Raw genomic sequence first — 6,922 nt, 5'->3', positions numbered from 1 at the left:
CTCCGTCAGCGTTAGTTTCAGTTTCTGCGCCTCACTTGAGGAATTCCTCCACTTTTAAGGAGTGCTGCCGCGCAGTGAGAAGCCCTCTTTCTGCGGGGGCGGTGCGCGGTACCCTTCCCTTTTATCTGGACGTCGTTTTAGAGCTCATTTGCGGGGGTTGCTGGGACTTTTATTTGACATATTGGATGGACGGAGACTCCCCTGTTTCTCCCTCTGAAGGCTCCTGGTTTCGTGCCGCCTGCAGCCTCTCCAGTGCCCGGTGCGCAGCGCGGATGGAGAAATAATGCCTCTGGCAACTTGGATACAGTTTCCGGGGCTCCTTATCGATATATGTCTCTGTGTTTCGATGAACCAAAGAGATTAAAAAGACACAGGGAGAACACGTGTGTTCCCGTCGGATCTGTTGCGCACAGGTGTCCAAAACATCACCTCCCTCTGTATGAACTGATGTGTTTCTGCGCAAAACTGGAAGCATGTTCCAGAGGAAGAATCTGAACACAGGGATGCTGCTACTCGGATATTTGCTTTGGGTTTGAGGGGGGGGATCTCTCGGATATCAGTGGAGCCACAGCGGAGGATCTGGAGTTACAGAGAGCAGGGATTCTGGATGTTTTAATATTTACGGATTATCAAGCTTTTTTTCTTCTCCTGGAACACTGAAAGCGAGCTCTTCTTTGATGTCTGAAAAGGTAAAAGCAACGTATTGATTTCCCAAAATGTCCTGTTGCGTATTCCTCATGTTTCAGAATAAGCTTCTGCAGTAAAACACGTTGGTTATATGGGAATAAGTCTGTGGAAATCATCAGTATTTTCTCACTGAGGCGTGAATGTGAGGTGGTTGATGCAGAACATGCTCACTTCTCAACATCAGTGTAACACCTTGTCTCTGCCAGCTTTGAACAATCTGCCTTGTTTGTCAAAATGAGACGATTTCACAAAAACAAAAAAAGGCATTACGCATTAAAAAAAACTTATGGCCAAAGACATTTGACTTTATTATGAGATCATGTTATTAAGATGGTGTTTAATTCTTAGTACATCATGTCTTGTCCTGTGATTTTTTGGGGGGGGTTGAAGCTTCTCTGAACAGAGGGCAGGTTCATTTTAAAACCAATTAAAGGAGCTTCTCTTCAATTACGTGACTGTCGGTCCAATCGCGCAGCAGATAATGAATCTCCATTTTCTTTCTTTATATAGCTCTGGGTCAACAGGTCTACCTCTCACACACACACACACACACACACACACACACACACACACACACACACACCACACACACACACACACACACACACACACACACACCACACACACACACACACACACACACACACACACACACACACACACACACAGTCATTTTATTTTCTGAGAAACATTTGATTTATGAAATAAAGAAAAGTATTGATCCTGGTGTATATGCATTAGTGCAGTATTGATACGATTTGTTAAAGGGGGGGATATTTTCTCTGCGCTCTGTATTGATTTTTTATGTTTCTAGGAGTAAAGAGACCAACCAGGCAACAGGGGACGCTCTTTCAACTGATTTAAAATAATCCTCCTCTAACGCTCCTCCACATCCATCAGGGTTATTGCTGCAGGTTGCTTGTGAAATCCCTCTGTTATATGGAGACATAACTAATGCTAATTTAATATATTGATAGGATTGAGGCACTGATGAATAGACAGTCATGTACCACCGTTTGTTCTATAAATATGTGCACTTGTGCATGGTTTACTGATTGAATCTGATGCATTCAGTTGTGATGGAAGTGCATAGGTGGTAGGATTTGAATGGAAGGAGGACTAGGTATTTAGATCCTAATAAACAAAACACTTGTGCATCAATGCAGCCGAGTTAGAGTTTTTTGAGTCAACTGGCAAGAGGATTGGAGCGATTGAAATCCCAGAAAATATGTAATTGCCTCATCTACACTGATCAGAAAGGGCAATGTACGGTGGCCCAATACTTTCATGATGATAAATGTAATGCACCTTCAAAATAGATGCAAATATGAGCTTCTTTTAGTAAGAAGTTGCTGAATGTTTTTGAAATGCTGCGTGTGTTGTCAAGTTGCTGAAGATGTTTCTTCATGTGTTCAGGAACATTTGGGTTTTTATATCTTCATCGTTTTTGAAACTGCAGCACGTTTCTCCTAATGGAAATGTTGTGGGCAGCTATTATTCGTTTGCGCCTGTCGGCCACTGTACATCATACATCAGTAGCCTACTTGCCTCCTTGACCTATCAAACAACAACACAATTTATAACAGTAATCTAACATCTCCACGAACACCTTTTAAACCCCCTTCACGTATGTGATCTGTCTTCGTGTTGCAGGGTGGTTTTGTATCCTGGGCTTTAGAGGAGTGAGCTTGTGACCGCGAGGCTGTCAGACAAACCCCCAGAGGGATTTGTGGGAAAATGACTTTCATCGTACTGCATGATGGCCTCAAGCAAGACACTGAAATCCTAAATGTCTCAGTAGAGCACTCAGCAGGAACCACATTGTCTTGGGTTTCTCACAGCTGTGGAAATGTTGAACCATGTGATTTTTGAGCGTTGCAGAAGAACCTTTAACACAAAGGGTAGAATTACTTTCTAAAAACGCATTGTACAAACATTATTTCACTCATTATCTTGTACGTCTTTTTATCAGAATAAGTGCTGTTGAGCCTTTGAGGTCTGAATGCATGAATCAACATTCCCATTTTTCTTGATTCTAGCAAAAATCAATAGATATGATTGTTGGTGACAGAGCTGTCTGATCATTGCCTTCATGTAGTTGTAGAAACAGTCCGTCAATAAGTGGAGGCATTTCAAATGTTATGTATTGATCAATCTCAAAGGGTGTAAGGGTGCTCGTGACTTATCCGAGCGGCCCACATCGTCCGACCGGCCCACTTCAGTACCGGTGTTGTGCCAAATGATGCCCCCCTGTCATGAAATGCCCCCCTTAAAAATATGCTGACAAAGACTATGTAACATTTGTAAACATATATTTTGATTATTATGTGACAAATATGTAAAATTAAACAATACATTTTAAAGCACGTGTATACAGACAGGACGTAACAATAATCACAAAAAAAAAAGATTTAAAAAAAAAATTGAAAAGGAAGTGACGAATGAATTTCGACACCACTACCATCAAATACGGAGCGAAAAGTTTAACCACAACAATCAAGACTATATGAGCTACCACTAAACAACTCACAGTCTGAAAATTACCATTAATAAAAACCCTGAACGTTTACTTTTCGTTTTAAACATCGTTTTAAGGTGTAAACGTGTCATTTAGAAATGCGCGTTCCCGTGACAAGGGGGGCATTTCATGACGGGGGTGCATAATTTGGCACAACACCGGCCCATCGGGATTCGTCCCGAACGTCCCGATGGCCAGTCCGCCCCTGGTGTTGCATACAGTCCTAAATGCTACTGCTAACACACTGACTGTAGTCTTAACCCTCAATGTGTTGATCAGAAAGTACAAATCAAAATTGCTGCATGATTTAAACTGAGTTAACCTGCATTCATGTGCAATGTTGATGGAAGTGCATGTTAGGCAAGAGGCTTGAATGGAAGGACAAATAGAGATTTAGATGGATCCTAATAAACAAACCATTGGTATCATTGCTGCTGATTGAAAGAGTAAAGATGCAAGAGGAGAGTGCACTTCAAATCCCAGAGGATGACATTGAAGTAGAGGACGTACGAAATGAGTTGACATATAAAGTAAAGATGTGTTGTTGTTCAAGAAATGGATAATTTAAAGGTGGGGTATGTAATTTATTTCAGAAACACTTTTTGTTATATTCCATGGAATGCTCTTAACATCCCGATAGCAATGAATATATGAAATGCTTTGACAATAAATACATAAAAAAATGTCATCTGTGGAAGCCGTGGCGCTGTAAAAAGCACGACCAATCATCTGAGCCGGCCCGGCTAAAATAACTGGATGGCCTACCTGCCTGTCAGCCTTCCATCTGTGCACAAACTTATCTCGTGCCCTCATTGGTCATGTGCGCGTTCGTGTGTGTTGGAGGAGGGGCTCTGTAAGGAAGTCTGAAGGAAGAGGCCGATTTTTTCCGGTTGTGTATTTTCAAATTCTAGCACCCTCAAGCTGGTTTCTCCAAAATTACCTACCCCACCTTTAAAGGATGATGCATTGGGGCGATTGAGGTTAACAAGAAGCCGAGGCTTGTCTTTTGGTAGAAAACCGGTGAAATTGCCTTTGAAAATACAACTTTGTTATTTAATTTGTTGTGATGAATGAATGGCAGGTTTTCCTATAGATTCAATCATTTATGATCCTAAATATCTTGGTTTCTTTTTTTCTAAGGTCACATTGTTCTGTTGTCTTCCAAAAACACTTCAGCAAAAATCATCTTTGTTGATATATATTATCTCATGTGTTTATTTGCTCTGCATTTAATAATTATGTTATTTTTTAAAGTTATCCTCCCAACCCTTGTCATAATTGACAGGCATTAAACGATTGTCCTTGTTCTTACAGTAAAGCACTTAAAGGTGGGGTAGGTAATTTTGGAGAAACCAGCTCGAGATCGCTAGAATTTGAAAATACACAGCCGGAAAAAATCTGCCACTTCCTTACAGAGCCCCTCCTCCAACACACACGAACGCGCACATGACCAATGAGGGCACGAGATAAGTTTGTGCACAGATGGAAGGCTGACAGGCAGGTAGGCCATCCAGTTATTTTAGCCGGGCCGGCTCAGATGATTGGTCGTGCTTTTTACAGTACTACAGCTTCCACAGATGATATTTTTTTATGGATTTTTTGTCAAAGCACTTCAGATATTCATTGCTATCGGGATGTTAAGAGCATTCCATGGAATATAACAAAAAGTGTATCTCGAGCCGGTTTCTCAAACTTACCTACCCCACCTTTAAGTTGTAGCAGGAAATGAAAGATGTGTTTTTCTGGAAATTGCCAACTTGTGACTGATTTAAAACGGATTGGCTTGGCTAACAGATATAAAGCAACATCCAGTGGCTCATGGGGGTTTTGTTGTTTCACTGTGGCTTACCTCTGGCTGTAGTCTCTCTTATCTGGATGATGTTTGTATGACTTGAGGGAGGTTTAGACTAAGTGAGGGCTCATGTGTGATGAAAAGAAAGACACACCGACAGTAAACACACAATAAAGTATCTGCGATGCTTGTCCTGGTGTCCAGTAGCTGATTAATGACGCTCAACACAAGGAGGACATTTTTTTGCGGCAGTACAAAGACATATTTGAGTGTTGTTAGTGATAACTCAGGGTATTTTGTTCCCAGGAGACGACTGAGAATGCTGGATGTTTTGTTTGTGTCAGGAATCATTGCGTGGCAAAAAAAAAAGTTTATTATGGTCTGTCTAAAGCCTCCTGGTTAGTAGGCAAGATGACAGTGAGCAAGTGCTTGTAAGAGACAGTAGGAAATGTTTATCACATTAGAAGAGCAGAACAAAAGTGGATGTTTGGTTGCATTGTTGTGGCGACCAAAAAGCACACAGAGTATTGCAGTGCTGTCTTGTTTCCAGAAGTGGAGCCTGAAGGCCACATATCCCTGGTTCCCTCCACAAAATCCAATGGGATTTTTCCATTTGAGAAATTGGAATCTCCACATATTATCACTTTATGATTTTTTAAGTAAAAAGCTAACGTTGGGCTAAAAAGGAACTACAGCACGGTCACATGACTTCACGTCACCACCGCTAAGCTAAAGGTGGCTAATGTTGGGCTATAAAGGAACTACAGCACGGTCACATGACTTCACGTCGCCATCACTAAGCTAAAGGTGGCTAATGTTGGGCTATAAAGGAACTACAGCACGGTCACATGACTTCACGTCACCACCGCTAAGCTAAAGGAGGCTAATGTTGGGCTATAAAGGAACTACAGCACGGTCACATGACTTCACATCACCACCGCTAAGCTAAAGGAGGCTAATGTTGGGCTATAAAGGAACTACAGCACGGTCACATGACTTCACGTCACCACCGCTAAGCTAAAGAAGGCTAATGTTGGGCTATAAAGGAACTACAGCACGGTCACATGACTTCACATCACCACCGCTAAGCTAAAGGAGGCTAATGTTGGGCTATAAAGGAACTACAGCACGGTCACATGACTTCACATCACCACTGCTAAGTTAAAGGCGGCTAATGTTGGGCTATAAAGGAACTACATCACGGTCACATGACTTCACGTCACCACCGCTAAGCTAAAGGAGGCTAATGTTGGGCTATAAAGGAACTACAGCACGGTCACATGACTTCACATCACCACCGCTAAGCTAAAGGAGGCTAATGTTGGGCTATAAAGGAACTACAGCACGGTCACATGACTTCACGTCACCACCGCTAAGCTAAAGAAGGCTAATGTTGGGCTATAAAGGAACTACAGCACGGTCACATGACTTCACATCACCACCGCTAAGCTAAAGGAGGCTAATGTTGGGCTATAAAGGAACTACAGCACGGTCACATGACTTCACATCACCACTGCTAAGTTAAAGGCGGCTAATGTTGGGCGTGATGACGTTTAATCCTGTCATTTAGACACTTGTTAGCAACCTCAATTTTTAGATTCACATTTACTGATGTATTTTATGTCATAGAAAAAAAATCTTTTCAGCTTGTGTTGACCACAGACCTTATTTAAGGCTAGAACCTATAACATGTTCAGAAAACCATTGACTTCCAATCCAGGAGACAAGAAGTGCTAAACGCTTACTAATTTCTGCGTTTAAGGACTCATTCCTGCACCACTCTGTTGCTCCCCAGTGTCAGAGTGCAATAGACGACTTCCACTTAACTGCTAAAGGGAGACTACAACCAAACTAGTGCAATACAAAGAGTACAGAAGGCTATAACATCCCTTTACAAATGTCTAGGAAGAGCAATTAGGAAAGCA

General features: G+C 41.9%; 1 pseudogene; it reads left to right on the top strand.

Annotated features, from left to right (window-relative positions):
• Window positions 1-548: 548 nt before the first annotated feature.
• The window catches only part of LOC117471605, a 195,317-nt pseudogene continuing 188,943 nt past the window's right edge, over window positions 549-6,922 (top strand).

This window comes from Trematomus bernacchii, unplaced genomic scaffold (genome assembly GCF_902827165.1).
Source record: "Trematomus bernacchii unplaced genomic scaffold, fTreBer1.1, whole genome shotgun sequence".
Lineage (NCBI taxonomy): Eukaryota > Metazoa > Chordata > Actinopteri > Perciformes > Nototheniidae > Trematomus > Trematomus bernacchii.
This window is presented reverse-complemented; position numbering and strand designations above follow the sequence as displayed.